The sequence below is a fragment of the Vidua macroura genome, chromosome 14, assembly GCF_024509145.1.
Source record: "Vidua macroura isolate BioBank_ID:100142 chromosome 14, ASM2450914v1, whole genome shotgun sequence".
NCBI lineage: Eukaryota > Metazoa > Chordata > Aves > Passeriformes > Viduidae > Vidua > Vidua macroura.
In genome coordinates this window covers 15,420,946-15,444,327 of record NC_071584.1, presented here as the reverse complement: position 1 = coordinate 15,444,327, position 23,382 = coordinate 15,420,946, and the positions used below count along the sequence as shown (strand labels likewise).

The 23,382-nt window shown below is 54.5% G+C and overlaps 2 long non-coding RNA genes across 2 annotated transcripts; both read right to left on the bottom strand.

Annotated features, from left to right (window-relative positions):
- Window positions 1–1,555: 1,555 nt before the first annotated feature.
- LOC128814625 (uncharacterized) lies at window positions 1,556–2,094 on the bottom strand. The gene is made up of 2 exons (XR_008439429.1): window positions 1,928–2,094; window positions 1,556–1,746 (listed from the first exon to the last, which is right to left on the bottom strand). It is a non-coding gene; the product is annotated as an uncharacterized LOC128814625 (long non-coding RNA).
- A 9,620-nt stretch (window positions 2,095–11,714) lies between these two features.
- Window positions 11,715–12,968, bottom strand: LOC128814618 (uncharacterized). The gene is made up of 4 exons (XR_008439427.1): window positions 12,864–12,968; window positions 12,646–12,743; window positions 12,246–12,350; window positions 11,715–12,143 (listed from the first exon to the last, which is right to left on the bottom strand). It is a non-coding gene; the product is annotated as an uncharacterized LOC128814618 (long non-coding RNA).
- Window positions 12,969–23,382: the final 10,414 nt, after the last annotated feature.

Sequence of the window (23,382 nt, the reverse complement as noted above, 5' to 3'; positions counted from 1 at the left end):
AGAGGAGAAAGAATTAGAGGCTCATCCAGACAGTGGGATGTGGGGGGCGAGGGAGGGGGAGCAGAGGAGGGGCGTCAGGGAGGGCCGAAAGCAGCTGATCTCAGTAAAGTGAGAGTTTGATGCATTGGTTGGGGGAAAATAAAGGAACTTCAATAAAACAAATTGAATTTAAATCCTTCGGCAGAGCCGGTTCCCAGCGAGCGAGCCCCGGGAATGGGTTTGGGTTACACTGGGGCAGCTGTGGCCCCTCACTGCAGTTTGCTAACAAAGGAGGGGGTTTGGGGGGCTGGGGACAGCGAGGGGCCGACATCCCCCACTTCCCATCCACACCCATCCACTCTGCATCCATGTGTGGCCCTCTTCGTCTTCCTCACACACCAGAGGGATCTCGAAGCACTGCCAGGCAGTCCTACCCAACTCCTGCACAAACCCCCAAAACTCTGGGATCCCCTCCCCAAAACTCTGTGTTCTCTGACCCAATCTGGGCTCATTCCACCCCCTGGACCCTCTGTGTCCCTGACAGAATCCCAGCTCTGGCTCTGCCTGGCCCTGCTGATGTCAATGGAGCACCTGGCTCCCAGTCTAGGAATGACGAAAGCCAACTCTTGGGAAGGGCAGTGAGCTCGGGAGGCTCAGGGGGCTCAGAGCCCTCCCTGGGCACTGGTGCCATCCCTGGCTGCCCATCAGAGCAGTTACCAGATGATCCATGAAGGCTACTGGGTAAGAGGAGGCTCCACCTTGGATTCCACTCTCCATAAGCAGGGATGGATGTCAGGTCCCAGAGGGGTGAAGCCCCCGGAATTTACTCCCCTGCTGCCAAGTTAACTGCCCAGAACATTGATGATACAATCAGCAATAAAGCCTAAAAATAGCCTGGAGCTGCTGTCAGCAGTGTAAATAGAGATTGGTGAGTGTCGTGGAGCGGGATAAATACCGAGGATTCATGGATCAGCTCCCTCACATGGGCAGATGATGCCTGTGGGTTATCTGGGAGCAGCTGTGACTTTGGGAGTTGCCCAGAGAACCTGGACTCTGTGGGGACACAAGGTGGCATTTCTACAGCAGCAAGAGCTCCAGGAGAGCTGGAAAGGTACTTTGGACAAGGGCCTGGAGGGACAGACAAGGGGGAATTGTTTCCCACTGCCAGAGGGCAGGGTTAGGTGGGATATTGGGAAGGAATCCATCCCTGAAGAAATTCACCCTGCAAGGATTGTGAGGCCCTGGCACAGGCTGCCCAGAGAAGCTGCAGCTGCCCCATCCCTGGAAGTGTCCAGGACCAGGTTGGATGGAGCTTGGAGCACCCTGGGAAAGTGGAACTGGGTGATCTTTAAGGTCCCTTCCAATCCAAACCACTCCAGGATTCTGTGACATGGAGCAGAGCTGTGGGGGGGATTAAATCTGCAGGAAAGGGGAGCAAAGCCCGGGGTGCCCCACATTGTTGGGCAGCTCTGAGTGCCTGATCCACTCCCCTGATGCACAGGGTTCCAAACTCCTTCCCAAGGCTCAGGTCTCCTTCCTAGACTGAAAGGCCCCCACTGTGCTAGAGGCCCCCACGATTTATTTATGAGTTTATTCCTGCAGGAAGACCCCCTCCATGTCCATGGGGGCAGTCCCCAGGAGAGCACACAGCACCCTCTGCTCTCCTGGGGACTGCTGGAGCTGAGGATTCTCGTGGCACTGGGAGAAATCTGGAAGCGATTGCTCCGGTGCGCCTCTCCAGAGGGAACACCGTGCCCAGTTCATTTCCTTTAAGGAAACACAACCCCAGGGGATAATTAGAGCTTCTTTGCGTACACAATCCCATACTGTTTATCCAACACAAATTAAAAAATGTGGTCCTCAGGAACTTGGAGTGGGGAGATAAAGAAGCGATGGCTCCCAGCCGGGTTTCATTACTGCCCCAGCACACCAGGCCCCCTGAAGCCACCTCGTGTTCCAGGACAACAGCAGGAAAACCAGGATGTTTGGAGCATGAGTGAGATGCAGGGATACACCCAGGGTGCTGTAAATAAGTATGATGGAAAATCAGCTGAATCTTGGCACCAGCATGCATCTCTCTCTCGAGCTTTTGTGCCTCTGGTGTCACATGTTCAGGTCTTGGGTGCACACAAACTGTGTGAAGGCCTGTTGGTGATGAGAATCATGGAATCACAAAGCGCTTTGGGTTGGAAGGGACCTTTGACGTCACTGAGGACTTGGAGAGGTGCTGAGCTCCAGGGTGGTTTGTGCTCCCCGCCTGCTCCCCGTGGCAGGAGCAGAGGGTCCCTGCTGGGGGTGGCGTCTCTCCCAGCACCAGCAGTTAACTGAGAGCTTCGATGGACCCTGGAGACGGGAAGAAGGTGAAGAGGGAGTGGGGAAAAGCCCCTGGAGTGGAGCCCCAGCTCAGTTACCACAGGTCTGGCTCCGTCACTGCTGCGGCCAGGCGGAGAGGGGAAAATCCCATCTGGGGTCTCACTTGAAAGGGGTTTTACAAGCACTGGGATTTTATTACAAGCAGCCCAGTGCTGGTGTGATTCCTGCCTGGCTCCGGGGTGGAAGGGCAGGGCTGGGAGCGGGGCTGCCCCTCCACACCCAGGGGAGCACAGAGCTCACCCCTGGGGGACACCCCGGGCAGAGCCACCCAGGGCACCAGTGCCAGCACCAGGCAAAATCCGTGTCCCCTCCTGGAAACGTGCTGTGAAAGATCCATCCCAGAGGGACACAGGCTGGGATTGAACACTTTGTCCTGCGGTAAAACAATAGGAATGTGAGAGGCCAAACCATGCGGGGACACGCAGGAAGATGCTGGTGACATCCCCCAGTGCCTGCGAAGCACACTGTGGGATCGGGGGAATGTCATCCCGGGAAGGGCCACGGGCATTGCCTGACTGCGGGCCGGGCCCCCAGAGCCAGCGCAAAGGCAGCGGTGGCAGCCGGTCCCAGTCCCCTCCTCCCCTCGGAGCCGGAGCTCATTAGGGCAACGCTGTTTGTTTGTTTTGTTAATCGACACCAAGAGGCCCCATCTGGGCTCTGCCGAGCCCCCTCTCCATCCCTGGCAGCACGGAACCCGAAGCCAATTTTCCAGTGTGGTTTCTGTGGCTTGGGAATGTATTTTAGGATCCTCATTTGGAGACCTCGATCAGAGCTCAGAGTTCTTCCCTTGCACTCCCTGGTCTCCATCTCTGCTCCCCCCGTGCTCCGTGGGACTGAATTGTTCTCCTCAGGCCGCTCACACCCTGTCCCCGCACAGCCCCTCCCGGGGCCATGTCGCTGTGGGGAGGATGGAGGGACATCCCTGGACACATCTGGGACAGGCACCTGCAGGAGGTGCCAGCCAAAGCTGGGTACCAGAAACCTGGAAGCAGCTCCCAACCCATGATCTCCTGGAGACACGGGGGGAGAGGCCACCTTTGAATGGTCCTGCTGGTGATCCTGCTGCCTTTGGGGGACACTGGAGCCACCCAGCTCCGTGATGAGGCCACACAGATGAGCCAGAACACACCGTGCCAAAGACAGCCCGGCAGGGACTCTGACAGGGACACTGACAGGGACACTGGCAAGGACTCCTCTCCCCTGGGAAGTTGTCGTGCTGGCAGCTGAGTGTGGATGTGACACGAAGACAATGTGACAAGCATTTGCCACCATGAGCCAGCAGTGGGGACAAACTGGGCTGCTCCCACCTCCAGCCTCCCCTTCCTACCCCCATAACACCTCCCCCTTTTTGCTGGCACAAACGCCTCTGTCGCCAGGAAAGGAACAGCTCTGGCTGAGAAAAGCCACATTTCAAAGCAAAGCCACCCCTTGTGACGGTGTGGTGGCTCCAGCCGTGCCCCCGAGGCACGCTGCTCCTCCCGGCCGTGCCTCCCACAGCCCCGCGCTCCTCCACGTGCGGATGCTGTGCGAAGGAAAACAAAAGTCGGTGAAATCTATCAGGTGAGAAAAGCTTTTTGGAGGATGAGAATGAAAAGCAAAGGTTTTTCTGAGCCTTCCCTCAGGCTCCCTCCACACGCACGTCCGAGGGAGCGTCTGTCCCGCTCTGTGATTTAGTGAGTGAGACAGCACAGAGCAAACGTGCCATGTGAGGGAAGGAAGGGAAGCTGCTGGTGTGTTTGGCATTCCTTCCTTCCTTCCTTCCTAATGACCTTGGGAGGCATTGGAGACACAGGTAAAAGGACACAGGGGCCTGTGGCCACCAACCCAAGTGGCAGCCACCAGTGAGCCCAGCCAGGTTGTGACAGGGAGCCCCAGGGTGGCCGTGCCTTGGCTGAAAAGCTCTCACCAGGTGAAGGAGAGGATGAATCTCAGCACAGGGGGTTCACAGACCCCCAGCCCTCCTTCCCGTTCTCTCCCAAGGCTCTGTACATCCCGGCTCCCCCTCCCCTCCCTGGACTCAGGAACATGTGTCTGGCAGATTTTTATTAACTGTGCAGCTTTCCCTTGCTCGCTTTCCGTCTCTTTTTTTCTGCTCCCTGCTTGCTTGACAGAATTTAGATTAGACAAAACATGAGATCATTCCTGCCTGCACAAAAAGGAAACAGAAGAAGAGAAGGAATTGGCTCTGGCTTCTGCACCCCCTTCCTTCTGCACCCCAGCATCTCCACCTGCCCCAGCCCTGTCCCTCTCCCCCAGAGGGCAGATTTCTGACATTCCAGACGTGATGAAGATCCAGGGCAGACCTGCTGCTGGCCACCACCTCATCCTCAAACTATCCCTCTCCCTGTGCCTGGTGGAGCTGTTTGCTCTCTCCAGCCCTGAAGGCTTCACGCTCCACATGCACAGAGCTGGCACAGCCACCCAGAACCCTCCCTGCAGGGACAGGGATGTCCTGCAGGGCACAGGCTCTGCCAGAGACCTCTGGGCCAGCACTGGCCTCTGGCCAGAGCTGAAGGTTTCTCCATCCTCACTTCTCCCCACACTCCCCAGAGTGGTGGCTTCCAGTGAAACAGGGGCAAGAGCCAAAAGGGGACGCTGGTCCTGGGTGTTCATGGGTGAAGGTGGGAGCTGTCTCCCATCCGCAGGGTCTCCCACTGGGGAGAGCCCCTGGCACAGCCCTGGGTGCTCCTGCCACCCACAGAGCTGCTCCTCCTCCCCAGGAAAACCATGGGGAGGGGGCACCACCGGGGATTCAGATTTCCTCCTCACTGCTGCTCCCCTTTCCAAGGAGGAATCTGCAGCTAATTTTATGGACACCTGGAGGAGCTGGAAAAATGATCTAACATCTCCCAGGGCCTTGCAGAAATGGAGGGAGGTGTGAGAGGGGGAGGAAGGCAGCTCTGGAGCCATGAGCCATGCGGGCAGCTGGGAGGTGGGAGGATTTTCCCCTGTTCCCTGGTTTCCAGAGAAACTTGCCTCTGGGTGGAGAAGAGGTGGTCCAAGGCTCCAGTCTTGGAGCCCAAAGGCTTGGAAACACCAAGATCATGAGCTGTGAGCCCTCCAGAGTGTCCCCAGGTGGGTGCTCCCCACATTCCCAGGTCCAGGGCATCACCTCCTCTTTATACCCCAGCCCTGTTCACACCTCCCAGGGTAGCACTAATCCAAGGTGAGGGCAAGCAAGGGCAAAGAAATCCATCCATCCATCCATCCATCCATCCATCCATCCATCCATCCATCCATCCATCCATCCTTCTTTCCCTCCTTTCTTCCTTCCTTCCTTCCTTCCTGGTCCTGTCCCAGGTGTGTGGGGACGATGTCCCAGGGCACAGGGATGCCATCCGTGTGTGCCAGCCCTGGAGGGGCCCAGAGGCTCCTGTCCCTGTGCTGTTCATGCTCTGGACAGCACACACGTGTTCTCCCACACACGCGTTCTCCCCTGATTCTCTCTCAACAACAACAACGGAGGAGGAGGAAAAGAGAGAGATATCTCTCTCAACAACAACAACGGAGGAGGAGGAAAAGAGAGAGATTCTCTCACATTTCCTTTCCTCTCTCCCTGACCTTCCTCTTGGACAGGACACCTGGATGACTGACTGGAATTTAATTATGACAATTGGATAAATAAACCCCCGCCCTGACAGCAGCAGTGACATCAGCCTGTGCCCTGCCCTGCCTCCGGAGCGCCAGCTTCCAAGGATCACATCCAAACACGGTGCCTGCTCCAGAGGGAGGAGAGAGCACTGCAGGAGCTCCTGGAGGAGCTCACAACCTCAGCAGCCCTGGAGTCTACTGGGACACATCTGATCAGCCATGGATCCTATTTCAGGCATAGGTGACCTCAGGCAGAGGAAATCCAGAGGGGCCCAGCCTGCAGTAACACTCCCAAGGGAGCAGGGACGCCCCAGGTTCAGTTAAATGATTTTGTTTAATAACACCCCAATGACAACCTGAGAGATTGGAAGTCAAGGCCCACCCAAAAACACTTTGAGAGAAGTCCTAATGTGCTTCTCAGGAGATGGAGCAAGGCTGATGGGGCTCTGCCCCCACCCTTCAGGGTGCTCTGGGGACACCTCGCTCCTGTTTCTGGTGTTTTCTTTCCCTGTGGTCACGAGGTGGTTTTTCAACAAAATCTTCATTTTGGACCTGCTTTTCCAGGGCCTGGAGCTTTAAGAGACAAAGAAAAACGTGTGAAATGTCTCCAGGCTTGCCAGGAACACAGCTCTGATTGTCCTTTGCATCTCCTCCTGTGTATCCCACTGGCTCCTCCTTCTCAAGGGGGACATCAGCTCTGGGCAGGCAGAGGCTGCACCAGACCCCAATTCCCACCCCAAATCCTCTCCCTGCAGGGAATATCCTCACCCCAAGGACACAGCAGCCCCAGAGGAGTGGGTGGGCCATGGCTCGGGCTGAGGCACAGCTCCGTGAGTGATGTCCCTCCATGAAGTCAGAGCCCGGAGCTGTGCCAGGAGCCTGGTGCATCATCTCCCAGTATAGAAGCGTGAGCTGTTCACAAGAGCTGAACATCTTGAATCCTGAATTTCCAATGTGCTCCAGCTCTTTGGGAGCCCAGGGAAATGTCATCTGCTCGCTGGCAGTGGGAAGACAGCCCAGGCCTGGTGCAGCCTGGTGGCTCCATCCCCAGCCCATGCCGATGCCGGCGCTGCGGCAGCAGGAGGTGCTTGGGGAAGGAGCGGCGTGTGCTGACACGGAGTTGGTGGAGAAGGAAAATCAATTCTGATCACTTTCAAAGCACCAGATCCAGCTGGATGACAACTGCAGCACCCCACAGAGCAGTGTCCCCCCTTGCCACCACGGGCTGGCCTCCATCCTGGCCACGGAATCTCCCAGTGGAGAGACAGTGGGGGATGAGGAGCTCCCACCATCCCAACTCCCCTGGAGCTGTGGGGACTGTGCACAAGCTCCCCAGGATTTCCCTGGGCTTCTCCTCCCTGCTGGACTCCTGTGCCTTGGTATTTTCTTCTGGAAGGGAAGGAGAAGGCTCCCTCTGCCCAGAAAAGCAGGACAAACCCAGCCCTGGGGGGTGGTGTGGTTCCCCACTACAACCAGAGCCCGGTTCCTCCCATACATCTCCTGGAGTCTTTGTGTCCCTTGAAATCTGTTTGTTCCTGGCTGATATTTGCTTTCTCCCCACGTTTTCATGCCAGGCACCCTCCCTGCCCGTGCCCATGTCCACCCCCACGGTCCCGTGTTCCATCCCCGTGTTTTTGGGGGCGGGGGGGCCCCCCCCAGCCCATGAGCTCCGGAGGTGCTCACCAGCCTCCGATTACAGCTTGTTAGAGGCTATTATAGCCTCCCTCATTTAGAGAATTACTCATTTTTTAGGCCTTTCAGGAACTTTAATGAGTTGTTTTAAACACATGCAGCAGATGTGGCCTTGGGATGAGTTCCTTTGAAACCCTCCCTCTCCAGCACGCAGCCGGGAGCCCCCCCAACTCCAGAGGGAGTGAGTGGGGTCCCTCAGTGATGTTCCTTGTCCCCCTGAACCTGAGCACCTCCAGCCTTGCTGTGGTGCAAAACCAAAGACCCCAGACCAGCCCAGCGCTGCCTCTCTGCTCGTGATCTTCCTGATTTCTGGATCTAAAGATCCCAGAGGATGCAGAAGAGGGGAAAAGCACAGGGAAAATGCAAAATGAGAGGAAGATAGGTGTGATGGGGCTGCTCAGGGCCAGCCTGGGCTCTGTCTTTGAGACCTGCTTTTAGGAAGGGAAAGAAGTGTCCATTGGTGCATCAGGATCAAGCCTCAAACCTTGCTCCAGGGAAGCCAGGGAGGCTGGGAAGCAGTTGTGGGAAGCAGTTATGTGCCAGCTGGCTGGTGAGAGGTGCAAAAAGCTCCCAGCCCTGAGCCCTTCCCAAAGCCCCTGCAGAGGATCCAGCTGGGATTTGCTGAGCTGGTGGCTGCTATGAGGAGCTTCCCCAGGAGAACACAGCCCAGGAGCTCGTGGAGACACAGCCCTGCTCTGCCTCCTCCCAGGAATCTCCACAGAGCTTGTGCTCCTTTTTTTCTTTGTGGGATATTCATCAATGTATTTGCAAAACCTGGACCAAATTACAGCCCATTACTCAATCCAGCTTGTTCCAAATCCCCGGCATCCCTGCAATCAATAACTGGGATCCAGCTCCCATCCCAGCTGAGCCCAGGAGCCAGTGGCTGTCCCCAGCCTGCCACAGGTTCCTGTCACCTCCCTCCTGCTGCCTGCCAGCCCCAGCCAGGACACCAGGACGGAGCTCAACAAGGCAGGGGGGAAAGGAGGGGAAAAGAGAAAGGAAAAGGAAACCAAAGGCTTTGGGTGCAAGGCAAAGCTTCAGTCGTGCTGGAATGCAGATTCCAATTGGAATTCATGTAAACATGCCTGGAGTGCAGGTTGCACAAGCCAAGAAATTGCAGGTGCAGGACGTGGTCCCTGAGGAGCCCCTCGGCAGAGCTGGGGATGGAGCAGTTCCCCCCTGCACTGAGGGCTGGGCACGGGATGGGGGACAGTGACAGAGCCCCTCTGATCGCCGTGCTCCATGGGACAGGCTGTGCTCATCCTGCCCAGGAGATGCTTCCTTGGGAAGGGGGATAGATGGCATCAGCCCCTTGCAAAGACATCCACATGTCACCGCTGACAGGGATCGCTGTGTCCTCTTTTCCTGGTTTTTTTTTTTTTTTTTTGCCTGTCACTGTGAGGCCACTCGAGCTGCGAGCAGGCTGAATCACACCCACCAGCACTGCTGCTGCACGAGGGAATTTCAGGAGATAAAACCCGAGGACCAAAGCAGAGCGGTGCAGAGCGGGAGGTCTCTCAGAGCTGCCGGGAAGGAAGGAAAGTGTCACTTCAAATCACACTGACAAGAAGTTGCCTTCGGTGCTTCCCCGCTGAAGCTGCTCTGCTTCAGCTGCAGCCCAGCGAGCGTGGAGGTGCTGGCTAATGGAGTTAAAAGTGTTTCCATGCATGCCAGGGAGCTGCAGCCTCACCTGCAGGAGCTGCTGAGCCGTGTGGTCACCAGCAGCACCAGGGCTGGGACTGCAGTGCCTGGAACAATGCAGGGCTCAAATAATCCCCCTGAAGCTGATGTTGGCGCAGGGGGTGGGGGGAAAGAGGCACTCTGTGAGCCAGCTGCTGGGAGAGACACAGAGTCCACCTGGGACTGTAATTTGTCTCTGCACTGAGCTGCTGTGACACAGTAAAATGTGAGGATAAAGGAGGGAGATGGGTGCCTGCCCCACTCCCAGCACAGGGCTGGGAAATGGGAGTATAAAGATGAGTGCTTGGAAGAAAATCTCATTTCTGGGAGAGCTCTGCTTCCCCTGGTTTATGCGGCCTCCAGGTTAAGCACCAGCAGCAGCACCGGCTTGGCCAGTCAGCCCTAAAAATGCCTGTGCCATTAACCCAGTTCCATCCCAGCAGGGAGAGGGAGCAGCAGCTCCCCAGAGCCCCCCCAGCTCCCCCGTGACCCCCGGCTTCCCCTCCCCAGCAGCCCTGGCACAGCAGAGGCTCCGGGATGGCTGCCAGGAAAACAGCTCCGAGTGTAAACCCGGCTGCTCCCGAAAGCGCAGCTTAGCCCAGTTTCTCCTACATTGCCTCTGCTCTGCTTTCACTCGGGTTTGCTCCCCGCAAGCAGCAGGAAATTGCTCTGTTGGCACTTTTTAAACTCTCTCTGGGGGAGCCGGAGGGTCTGATGGGGATTTGTTCGGTGTCCATCACTGGGACTCAGGGCAAGAGGGACAAGACAGAGACCCCAGGGCTGCAGAGCTTCAGAACACCACCCGTGATGGAGTGGGTGCTCCCAGAGCCTGGCACATCCCAGCAGGGACTGGGGAAATAAATGATTCCAGCAGGAGGCATCTCTGCCAGTGCTCTGATGCCTTCCCCACTCCCGCTTCCCTCTCTTGCACCCCACATGTGCATTTTTCCAGATCCCTCCTTTCCAACTGCCACAGCTTGTCAGGCCTGGGAAAGGGGAACAAAGAGGGAGCAGAGATGTGGGGAGAGCTGGAGAGTGATGGGAGAATGTCAGGAAGGAGCTGCAGAGGGGCACAGGTCTGCCCTGGAACCAGCACTGCCACATCCCTGAGGGGAGGGGAGGGGGAAGGGGAAGGGGAAGGGGAAGGGGAAGGGGAAGGGGAAGGGGAAGGGGAAGGGGAAGGGGAAGGGGAAGGGGAAGGGGAAGGGGAAGGGGAAGGGGAAGGGGAAGGGGAAGGGGAAGGGGGAGAGGAGAGGAGAGGAGAGGAGAGGAGAGGAGAGGAGAGGAGAGGAGAGGAGAGGAGAGGAGAGGAGAGGAGAGGAGAGGAGAGGAGAGGAGAGGAGAGGAGAGGAGAGGAGAGGAGAGGAGAGGAGAGGAGAGGAGAGGAGAGGAGAGGAGAGGAGAGGAGAGGAGAGGAGAGGAGAGGAGAGGAGAGGAGAGGAGAGGAGAGGAGAGGAGAGGAGAGGAGAGGAGAGGAGAGGAGAGGAGAGAACTCTATTGTCATCTGCAAGGGACTCACAACCCTCTAGTCCAAGTGTCCAGCAAATCCCAAATGCTCCATTGGTTGGAGATGTTTTCCCTTTGGCTCAGGGAGCCAAGTTCAAGTTCCCAACCAGCATGAGGGAAGAAAGGCTGTGGGTGCCTTCCCTCCCTTCCCTCCTCATGGAGCTGGCAGCTCTCCTGCCTCTCTTATCTCTCACTGAGCAGAGCACAGAATGAATTTTGCAGCATGAGAGCTGCAGCTGGAGGCCTGTGTGTAAATAAGAAATGCAGAGCCAGCGAGGAGGCAAAGCATGGGGGAGAGTCATGCCCTGACGGCAGAACGGGGGCTCAGCTCTCAAGGAGGGCTCTTTAAGCAGAGCACAAATCGAGAGGGTGACACAAACTGCTCAAGTGGCTCCATCGTTCACTTCTCCTGGGGCTGAGGTTCCCAGGAAGCTCAGCGCTGAGCTCTGGAATCCTGGTGCAGCCCCTCACGCCCAGGATCCCTCTACTCCTCCCACAGACCTGGGGATCCATACACAGCTCCTGATTTGTGACCGTGGCTCTGGTGCAGAAGAGCCTTTGTTTTCCTGCTGTCACTTCCAGGAGATGAAACTTACGATGAGTCTTCTTTTATATTATGACTGTAAAGATATCGTCCTTTCTTAATGCAATAACCTAATAAAAGTTGACAATAGCATCTGTTCCCGGCGTTTAATCTGCATATAGATCAGGAATGTGGTGATTCCAGAAGGAGGAAACAAGAGTTTGATGAAAGAAGATAAGATGGAAAAAATACCATCTGGAAAACAAAGGAAGGAAAAGCTGAGGCCATGACAGTAATGGGAGATTTAAAAGATGACAGGCTCTAAATCAGATCGATCTGGGATCGTACCTGGGCTCCCTGCCCGCCATGGGACACAAAGAGCTGGCTCGTGCTGCTGGCAGGGAGGTCCCAGCCTGGGCCATGCCCACCCTGACTGCTCTGGCCTCTGCTCCAGGGAGGGAGGGGGAGGACAGCCCGGGTTGGACTGGCTCCAGCCATGGGGCTTTTCTCTAGCTGAGCAGCGAGCTTAGGGTGTGATGTGATGTCCGACAGCCCGTCCGGGACACAGGTGGGACACCAGGGGATGGCTGGATCCAGTGGTGCCACGAGGGAAGGAGGAGCAGGGGCAGAGGCAGGAGAGCTCTGCAGCACAGAAGGGCCCATAAACTAATAAAACTTGACAAGATGTGGAGATGTGGAGCAGCTTTTTATCTCAACACCTACAGCTCACACGATCCCTGCACCAGGCAATCTTGTGAGATGGTTTTGTACTTTCATCCCAGGATGGTTTGGATCCCTAGAAAAGCAGGGTAGAGATTTTCCCAGGAAGCATTTTCAGCCAGTCCTGGGCATGTGGATGGTGCCCTGCAGGAATGCTGGGCCGGTGGAACTTGCTGACCTGTTGTCCATCAGACACCTTGGACTCCCAGGAGGGCTCAGTGGGATGTTCAGCGGGACTCTGGGAAGGACACACCGCTGCAGCTGGTGGAGCCTGTGGGAATATCTGGGAATGGTGGCACACTTTAGCCAGACCTCAAAGACACTGGGAAGCCTTGCAGCGAGGCAGAGGAGCTGGCCCACACAGAGAGAGCCAGGTCCCTCTGTTGTAAAACTATCACAGAGCTTTGAAGCCATTTCCACATCCTGTGCCGTGCAGGATGGAGCCCCCAGCAGATCCTCCCAGCCCAGAGTCTGCGACCAAGCCTTGATATGAGACCTGGACCCCCTCCAGGTCTGCAGGCAGCAGAGGGACTGCTGGACTCTGGTTTGGCAGAGCAGAGTTTGTGGTGATTAATTACCCCTCTCTCGAGGAAGTCCCTCCCCGTCCTTCTCTTCTGGTGCAGGGCCCTGACCTCCTTCTGCTCCTTTTGTCCCACTCTCCCCGGGAAGCCCCTGCCTGGAAAAAGGCTCTTTTAAAACCAGTATTTCCAGAAGGTGACGATGCTCTGCACCGGTCACAGCCCTCACAGTTATCCCCTGTGGTGGGGGGCAGGAAAGTTTGGGGCTGGGGACGCACAGGGAGGGTGGATGTGGCTGGGAGAGGCTGGGATGGAGCAGTGCAGGAAGGAAAGAGCCGGGATCTCTGTGCCAGCCAGGCCTGCATCCCTGTCCTGGGGAACTGCCAGAGCCTCGCTGCCCACCTCGGCTGCTCTCCTGCCATCAGCAAGGTGTCCCTGAGGCCGGTGACATCACGGCGTGCAGAGGAAATGACCTCACAGGGAGGGCAGAAGGAGCCCGGTGCCAGGTGATGGCTGCAGAAGCATCCCGGCCATTCTCATGCAAATGGGGGAGGCAGGAGCGGGGAGAGGGAGCCCGGAGAAATCTGATGTGTCGGCAGAATTGTTTCTATACAGAATATTTTTCAAAGACTTCAATAAGGCAAGAGCAGCGTTTGCAAAGGGAGTGCGAACAAAGAAAACACAGCTGCATCTTGGGGCTGAAAGGAAGAGCTGGGGGGCGGCTGCGATCAGCTGGGCGAGGGGCGACAATCGGGACAGCGGGGCAGAGAATGGGCGCATTTTTCTGCAAATATTTGACGCTTTGGATGAGTTTGCTTTAGTGCTTCTTCCCCCTTGTGCGCTCCCACTCCACAAACATTAGCACTATCAACTTTTACTGGCAGGAGAGCTCTCAGTGGGAGATCTCCGCAGCTGATTCATTGAGGGTTCGCAGGAAACGGAATTTTAAAGGGAAATTTGCATTGTAAGTGCTTTGCACGTTCGGCTAATCAAGGCGAACATCAACGCCATGAGGCTTCCATGGCCAATTACAGCACAGCTCAAATATTGGCGATGGAGCCAAGGGGGAGACGTTCTCCAAGAGACGCTCCCGGGAGATGGGAGCCGTGGCAGGGGCGTGTTCGGGGGGCTCGGGGGGGGCTGTGTCTGGCTGTCGGGGTGTGTGCTCTGCGAGGAGAACACCGAGAGCTTCCAAGTGTGGGAGCTGGGAGCCGGAGCTCGTCCATGTCCTGCGAGCAGAGATCTCGTGGCTGAGGTTTCGGGAATGCTGACAGCCGGGCTGGAGAAGTGCTGACTGGAGACGAGGCAAAAATTTTCAGAGCAGCTTCCAGCAGTTCCGAGCTCTGTCCTGAACCCTTTGGATCCTGAACTCGCTCTGAAACCATGCACAGGAGTTGTCCCGTAGTGTTCGCACCCCACGGTGATTTTCGCTGGATTTGCAGACCCCAGGAATTGTTCCTGGCTTTCCCAGCTCCGGGTTTACATTTCTCATTCTGGCCCAAGCCTGGAGGAACAAAGAGGCCTGGGAGGAGAATATTAAACAGGATCTACAGCCTTGAAAACTGTCCTCGAACGGCAGCTTGTGACCTGTGCCATGGCTCCAGTGAAGGCCTGAGCAGGGAGTTTTGAGTCTGGCTGTAACTTTATGTCCTTTTTCCTTTGCCTTCTGCCTTGAATCACCAGGCAGGGAAAATCCTGCAATGTTTCCATGTGGTATTCCTAGGGTAACACCCAGGTTACCCCACAGAGTGCCCCGGTGCATGAGGGGGTGTGGGGACAGCCAGGTGTGAGCCAGGTGTGCAGCTCCTCTGTTCTCCAAAGCCTGGCTTAAATCTTCTGCTTTTCCATTTCTTTGTCTTCTTTATTTGCCCCAAATTTTCCTCCTTTGGAGCTATTTCGGATTGAGTTCCAAGGGGTCTGTACCATTTCTTTCAATTAACCTTCATATCAAAGAGATTGCACCATGTTCAGCAAGTGTTTTTGGAATAAATGCTAAAAAACCCCCACACTATCCTGATTTTCCTTTCTTTGCTGTTATGCCTGGTGGCATCAACACCTGCCCGTCACAGCGCTTTCATTCCTGGAACAGCTCCATCTCTAACACACTCTACTTTTTTTTTTTTAGAGTTTTTTTTTAATTTTTTAATTTTAATGTTATTGTGCAGCCACTTGTGTTTTTCTCCCTACTTGTTCCAGTTTCTTCCATGTATTTTCTGTTTCTGCTTCCCACCCAATGGCAGCAGGCACCTGCCTGTGCTCGGGGGATCCTTGATTCAATTCCTCTCCCTGACTCCGAGAGCATCACGCTCACTTTGAAGCTGCAGCAGGAATTTGGGTGGAAACTGTGGAATGGCTTCTTCTCCAGGACAAGGACAATTCAGTGCTGTGATGTTTCATTCACACAGAAGTGCAAAGTCCACTCCTCAGGTCCCTCTGGCATGGGGAAGAGCCATGGGAATCTGCAGCAGGAGGGAGGCAGCTGGATGTGAATCTGACATGGAAAGGGGTGATGGAAGTGGAGGATCATGGAATGGTTTGGGCTGGAAGGGACCTTAAAGCCCATCCAGTCCTGCCCCCTACCCCAGGCAGGGAACTTTCCACTGTCCCAGGCTGCTCCAAGCCCCATCCAACCTGGCCTTGGACACTTCCAGGGATGGGGCAGCCACAGCTTCCCTGGGCACCCTGTGCCAGGGCCTCCCCACCCCCACAGGGAAGGATTTCTTCCCAATATCTCATCTAAATCTACTCTTTCTCTTCCAGTTTAAAGCCATTCCTCCATCCTGGATCCATTCCAGGATGTCCAGAAACAAGTCCCAGAAACCATCCATTGCTTCCTTTATTTTAGTTTTACTTTTAAAGAAAACAGGGAAAAAAGAGAAGCTGCTGAGCACTTTGGGAAACCTGGCCTCATCTCCAACCCTGGAATAACCAGGTTCAGTTCCCAACCTTGGGAATGGAACAGTGACCTGAAGGATCAGCTGGGACAGACCTCGGTTCCTTTGCTTTCCTTGTGGAGGCTGCCAAGAGGCAGTGGTGGCTTTGTCCTGGAGATCCTGCTGTGACAGGAAAGCAGGGGAGCATCCCTAAGAATGGCATCCCTGCATCCCTGCATCCCTGCATCCCTGCATCCCTGCATCCCTGCATCCCTGCATGCAGATCCCACACATGCAGAATGATTTCAGATGGAAAACCCCATAGTTAGGTTTTGCTTCCTCCACCTTTCTGCAGCAGAGGAAGCCACAGCTCGCAGAGGTGACCCAGGAGCACCAGGAGGTGTCTGCCTGACCCTGGGGTGACTCGGGGGGTGACCCAGGGACAGGGCTCTGCTGGGAGGGGGCTCCTGCACAGACCCTCCCATCCCACCACCACACAGGAGCCTTTTTTCAGGAGTTTATGCACCTGGAGCATCCTACGGGGGCCCAACAGCCCTAATTACACCTCTTCAAAGGCCTGTGGGCTCTGGCCAATTTACTGGGGCAAAACTTGGGGTGTTTTTTAATTAAATTTTAAAAAAGTTGGGCCAGTTGGGTCAAAAGAATTCTCTGTTGCTCTGACCCATCATCCGCTTGGAAATTGTTTAGCTGGGCATGGTTTCCCCCCTTTAATTAAAACTGAATTAAAACACAGCTTATTTGGGATAATAACTGTAAAAGCCATTTGCATTTTCTGTGGGTTCTTGGCTGCCCAATGGACTCTGCAGTGGGAGCCTGGTTTGGGGGGAGTCTGGTTTGGGGAGAGCCAGATCTGGGGGGCCCAGGGGCAGCTGCAGAGCAGCAGAGCAGCGGGACAGATGCCAATGTCCCCATCCAGTCCCACAGCAGCCACTCCCATGGAGGATTTTGGGCTCAGAGGAGGAGTTTGGTGTTCCCACTGCCCCACAGAGCCCCCGGGATGTTCTGACCTTGCTCTTGGCTGGAGAGGCAGAACTGGGACCTTGTGTTTGTGACATCTGTGCTTGGCTCCAGGGAGGGCCTGAGAGACCACATCATCCTGGAGAGAAAGGGAAAAGGGAAAAAAGGGAAAAGGGAAAAGGGAAAAGGGAAAAGGGAAAAGGGAAAAGGGAAAAGGGAAAAGGGAGGGAAGGGAGGGAAGGGAGGGAGGAAGGGAGGAAGGGAGGAAGGGAGGAAGGAAGGAGAAAAGGGAGAATAAAGTAAAAAGGAAAATGGAAAGGGAAAAGGAAGATGGAGATGAAAAGAAAAAGGAGGAAAAGGAAAATACAGAAGACACTGGAAAAGGACCTTAGGCCCAAAGAGCCATCAAAATCCCGAGTGCTGAGCTGGGCTTTGCTGGTTCCCCCAGCAGGTGATGAGCAGCCCCACCTGCCCCTTCTGCCCACCCAGGCTCATTCTCAGCCCCCCTGGGGCTGTTCCCCCCCAGCATCTCTGCTGGGAACACCCAGGGATTGGTGATCCCACCTGAGCTCTGCCAGCACACGAGGCTGAGGCAGCTCTGGACAGGGATCACTTTACTGGGGTAAAAGTAACAAGGGAAAATCCCTACAAGCTGAAGAAACACTCCCACTGCCACCATGGAGCATCTCCCTGCATGCAGAACACATCAGTGCTGCTTTTTTTGCAGCTCTGCCCTGGCACTTCTGGGAACTGCTGGCTGAAGGTTTGGAAATGCAATTTTAGGCTTTGCTGGGTAATTTTGGGTTTATTTCCCACTGTGTTTGCTGGTGCTCTGCGGAGAGGAGAGGCTTTACTTAAAGTTCATGGAACACAGACTTGCCCACTTTGTGCTTTTCCTAGAAATTTTATGCCATTCCTCTGTGGGAATGGGCTGGGCCATGGGAAGTTTTCTTCTGGCTTGACATAAATAAATGTCTTGGTCCTCCCTGCCTGGGGCTGGAAACAGGATACAGAAGGTTTCCCCTCCACATCATCTCTTTACTTCCAAAGCAGCTCAGGCAGGACCAGAAGCAGCTGCAGTCTGATGGCTCGAGGTGTTTTGGGGGGCTGAGCCACACTCCCCATGGATGGAGCTGCCCTCCCACATAACCCCTGGCAGCCTGAGGTTGGCCACAGAATTGTCCCACCCTTGGAAGTGTATCCATGTCCCTCCATCACTTGTCCAAGTCCCTCTCCAGCTCTCCTGGACCTTCTTAGGCCCTGGAAGGGGCTCTGAGGCCTCCCTGGAGCCTTCTCCTCTCCAGGTGAGCACCCCCAGCTCTCCCAGCCTCCTCTGGACCCTCTCCAACAGTCCCACGTCCTTCCCGTGCTGAGGACACAAGAGCTGGACGTAGAGGAGCTCTTGAGAGAGCCCTGCCCACATGGAGACCCCATTTAACCTCACACCCCTCACACTCTCCTCTCCATCCCAGGACAGCAGAACCCCCTTCCCACACCCGGCCAGCATTCCCCAGCCATTCCCCCCTTGTTTCCCTGCCACGTTCACTGCCAGAACAGCTTCCCACAGCCCCTCCAACCAGCAGGTACTTTGTGCTGGGTTAATCATGCATTATCCCAGCAGTAATTCCTGATGGGATTGAACATGTCACAGCCTGGGGAGCCATCAGGAGCTCGGCAACTTCATCCTGTGGCTCTATGAGTGCAGCAACAGAGGCTGGACAGGAAAACATCTCCCTCATCCGTGTGTGCTCCTGGTCTGCACGGAGACCCAGGAGGGGCTGGGAGCTCGGCAGGGCTCCAGCAGGATGGAGCCAGTGATTAAAGGTCAGGCTTACCTTAAAGGGAGAGCTTGAGCCCTTTTAATTAAATATTTATCTGTAACAGTCATTTCTCTCTTTCCTTCTTTCAAGTACCAGGCAGCCGTTAAGATTTGGTAAGAGCCAAAAAAATTCCAACAGAAAAAGAGGAGACCAGGAGAAAGGATGAGCAGTGATGGGAGCAGGGCTCTGTGCTCCCTTTCACCCTCAGTGCTGGATCCTCTGCAAACAGCTCCTCACCTGAAATTCCCATTAAACAGCCCCTGCCACGTCCTGTCCTTCAGAGCTAAAATACCCCACAAGCTTGGGCACAGCTGGTGGGAAAACTCCATTTTTGGGGAAAGGAGGAGGGTGTAGGCCCGGGTGCCTCAGACATGCAGTGCTGGGCCAGCATTCCAGCTGGATGCCAGAGGAGGGAATGAAATGGAGGGAAAGGCATCCCTGGGAGAGCGAGCCAAGGGAAACGCGACTTCTTTGCACCTGATTAAACATCGCAGCATTGGCGGGGGGAACTGGAGCGGAGCCGTCTGAGCCGCGCAGGGAGAGGGGCTGAGGAGCATCCTCCCGGGGCTGGGATGACATTCCTGCTCCAGAGCATCCTCCCGGGGCCGGGATGACATTCCTGCTCCAGAGCATCCTCCCGGGGCTGGGATGACATTCCTGATCTAGGAGCATCCTCCCGGGGCTGGGATGACATTCCTGCTCCAGAGCATCCTCCCGGGGCTGGGATGACATTCCTGCTCCAGAGCATCCTCCCAGGGCTGGGATGACATTCCTGCTCCAGAGCATCCTCCCGGGGCTGGGATGACATTCCTGCTCCAGAGCATCCTCCCGGGGCCGGGATGACATTCCTGCTCCAGAGCATCCTCCCGGGGCTGGGATGACATTCCTGTTCTAGGAGCATCCTCCCCGGGCTGGGATGACATTCCTGCTCCAGAGCATCCTCCCAGGGCTGGGATGACATTCCTGTTCCAGGAGCATCCTCCCCGGGCTGGGATGACATTCCTGCTTCCGAGCATCCTCCCCGGGCTGGGATGACATTCCTGTTCTAGGAGCATCCTCCCCGGGCTGGGATGACATTCCTGCTCCAGAAGCTTTCCAGCCCAGCACTCATCTGGGCGGATCCCAGCGCGCTCCTGGCCTGGCAGGTCACCGGGGTTATCCATCAGTGAGACAATACCGGCCAGAGCGAGATAATTCAGATTATTCACTGGCAAGGCAAAACCAACCAGATGAGAACACTGAACTCTGGTGCATTAGACCAACAAAAGGATAATATTTGGGGTTTAGACACTGGAAAACCATAAAAGCAGCTATTGCCCATCCCAGGCCTTGCCGTTCCCTCCTCAAGCTGTTCCCTGGGCTCAGACTGAGCCTGCAGGCTTGGGGGACCTGGGGGGATCCAACAGAAAGAGAACATGAAGATCAAAAGTTGACACATATCTAATATAGAAACAAAAAATATTCAAAACATACATGATAAAAATATATAAATATAAAGCCATTAATAGATAAAATACTATGTATTCTATATAAATACTCTAAAATACAATAGATTCTATATAAATTATTAACATTGAAAATACTGGTTATGTACATTATAAATCTATTTTATATTGTATATAAATAAGTATATTTAATACAAATTTTATTTTTTATTTGTTTTAGTTGATACCTAAAGGCCTGGGTGGAGCTGGCACTCCTGGGTGTGCCCGTTCTGCAGCCCTTGGAGGGGATGTCCCAGTTTGTCCCCAGGGCACAGGGACCTGCACGAAAGTGCCCATTTCTAGTGGAAGTGACAAAGCTCTGGAGAGCCGGGGGCACTTCCCAGCGAGAACGGCTTTTATTTCCCAAATTGCAGCTACTGAACAGTCTGGTCTTGTCAGTAGTGTCGTGATAATGGCAAAACAAGGATCTCCCGGGGTGGAGAGAGGAAACAATTTGGGGCAGATTTGTCCAGGACACCGCTTCAGCCGGTGGGTGTTGAGGGTTCAGAGGCTCCTTCCTTTCTCCTGTGGCGCAGGTCAAGCTATCCCCACCCCCAGGAAAAACGAGAATGCAGGAGAAACGCAGCCTCCGGATGAACCCAAGGCACAGACAATCAACTGCAGCTCAGGGGTAATTTTTGTTCCTGATCAATCTCAAATCATTTTGACCCAAGGTATAATTTGAAATGTTCCTGTCTCAGTTATTGCAGCCCCAGGGCCCTCTGGGTTGTTTTCACCCTTTTGCCTGCTTGTTCTCTCTCGCTGCTTATACGATCTCAGGAACAGTTTAATGAAAAATGAGTGTGTGGCTGGAGGGGTCAATGGAGAGTCATTTTAGATACTTTTTAAAAATCGGGCAGGGTTTGGATGTGTTCTTTTAAACAAGGGTTTTCACACTGGAGAAGATTTGTGGGAAGAGAAAAGCATTTATACCTCTGTCAATTGTTCTGGCTGCCTGCCCCTGCTCTCTTTTTCATGGAATCATGGACTCACTGAGTCATTAAGGTTGGAAAAGCCCTCTAAGAGCATTGTTTCCCCAGCACTGCCAAGTCCACCACTAACCCATGTCCCAAAGTGCCATATCTACACGACTGTACATCCATCCATCCATCCATCCATCCATCCATCCATCTATCCATCCATCCATCCATCCATCCATCCGGGATGTGGGTTTGTGCTGTGCTCTAGGGAAGCCTTTTCCCATCCCACCAGGGCAGGGCCCGTGTCACCCCTGGCCAGGGCACTTGGCTTCACTTGGGAGTGGCCCAAACCTGGGAACCCTTGGGAAACGTGCTGCAGCCTTCTCTGACCAACAACCTAAGGACAGGCTGCTCCATTTTTGTCCCCTCACGAGCCTGCCCAGCCCATCTGGAGGCCTCTTTCCCCCCAGGAATGCCATTCACTTGGGAAATGGGAGGAAAAGGTAAATTATGGATGTGGCCAAGAGCAGCCACTAAAACCTGAATCAGCACAAAGCCAGGGCAGGATGGGCTGGAGGGTGGAGGGTGCTCAGAGAAGCACCCAGGGCTTGAGGATGGCAGTGAGCAGTTGGCAGGATAATTATTACAGGCAGAAAACAAAGGAGAGTGACAATTTTCATGTGGCTGGATTCAGCCCTCGTGCTTCTTAATTCCCGCGGAACAAAGAGCTATAATTGTTCTCAATAGCGAGGAGGGGAAGAACCTAATTTCCAATGTGAGTCAGAGAAGCTTTCAAGCAGGGGGTGGGTGGAAACTATTTATAAAGGACCATTAGGGAAAATCAGATTTCTACGCACAGTAAACAGAACACAGAAATAAAGCATCTATTTATATGTGAGTGTGGAAAGCTTGTCCCGAGCAGCGCAGCGCCCTGGTGACACCCAGGGTCACCCTGTGGGGCCACAGAGGGTTGTGGTGGCTTCGTGATGGAACAATGCCTTCCTCCAGGCAGGCAAACAAAGCTTGTTCCATCCTTCCTGTGCTGCCTTTAGAGAGAGAAAAAAAAAAAATTTAATTGAACAATTGTCTTTGTTTGGCCAAAAATGTGCAGAAAGCAAACACCAAAGTGCTGTGCCAGAGTCATTGTGGAGATGAGCTCCCAGTTTGCTCAGCACTTGTGTGCCCAGGTAAACTGGCATCCTGCTGCAGCCAGCACTCGTGGAATATTTACAGTTCTATATTCCCAGCATGGAGAAAAACCCTATAAATAAATAAAACACAGAAACAAATTCTGGTGGTGCGGCAGGATGGTGAGACCGCAGGCATCGGGTGTGAGAGGAGGCTGCAACACACGCAGAATGTTTTCCTGGGAATTGCCTTGCTCCCTGGAGTCATGTGCTTTTTAAAAGCATCTTACTGGAGTCCCAGAGCCAAAGGGAATCTGCTCCAGGCAGAGCAGAGGGGCCTGGCTGTGAGATCCCCTCTTACAGGAAAGGAGCTTCCCTGTGGTGGGAAGGGCACCAGCTCCAGGTTCCTCTGTGCGTTGACTCCAGCTGAGCCCAGCTCAGCCCTGTGAGCACATTTTGGGTCTAGGACAGGAATATTTCACTGCAGCCACTCAATAAAAGTGAAATGCAAGCAAGAAAAATCCTTATGTCACAGATGAGCAATGTGGGCTCCCTCCTCCCTGCTCTCCATGAGGGAATTGCCTCCCTGAGCCTAAATACAGGCTTGAGCAAGGTCTGGAGGTTTGGCGGGGATAACAAGAACATGGAACAATCAGAGTGATAATCTGCTGATTAGCTCTGGTTTAGTGTAATCTGTTAGGTATCAACTTCACAGAGAGCTGGCAGTTTTCCTCTGTTACTTTTGGAGCACTAAATCAACTGGGTGAGTGGATCCATTTCGTATTTTTTAGTTTATTTTTTAGGGTTTATTCCTATTTTATGGGTTAGCGAATGGCAGCCAGTGAGCAGAGGTGAGCACAGCCATGCCTTGAGCTCGTGGCTCGTGCTCCCCCACAGCCCTGCCCTTCCTTCTGCCTCTCCCTTCGGTGGTGTCTGTGAGTGATGACACAGCCTCTGCCTGTGGAGCAAAGCCCGGTTTATGGGATGTCTGCCCTCGCTGCAGAGTTGTGCTCCCAGGCTTGGAGCGTGAAGGAGAGCTGTTCCCGATGTGAGGTACTTTATGTGCACACAGGCCTGATTTATATCTCTTCCAACAAGCTGTTCTTTGCTATCATGAGCCAACAGGACCCATAGGGTGTTACAAGACATATTACACACAGCCAAGAGCTTTAATCCCCTTGGGGGAGTGATTACAAACAACTACACACGTCCCAGAGTTGCTTAATCACTGTTAAGAAATTTCTTTATAATCTGAGTAAATTACTTTAATTACTTGCAACTACCAATTAGCGTTTGAATGCTTCCACTGAGAAGTTTGCAGGCATTAATCTGCTCCCTTGGAATGTGAAATCAGCGGCTGGAAGATGGCTTTGGTCTGTGCACAGGCAGCAATCTGGCAGGACGAGGAGGAGGCAGCAGCCCCTGCCCGGCAGCCCCTCCGCAGCCGCCTGCCCTCCGCTCTGATTTATTTAGGAGCTTGAAAGGAGAGTTCAGCGCTTCCACGAGCTTTAGCAGCTGGATAATATTGCTGGATCCTGGGAAAGGGAGAGCCTGCTTGAACCTTGTGGTGGGCACGGAGGCTCTGCCTTTTGTAG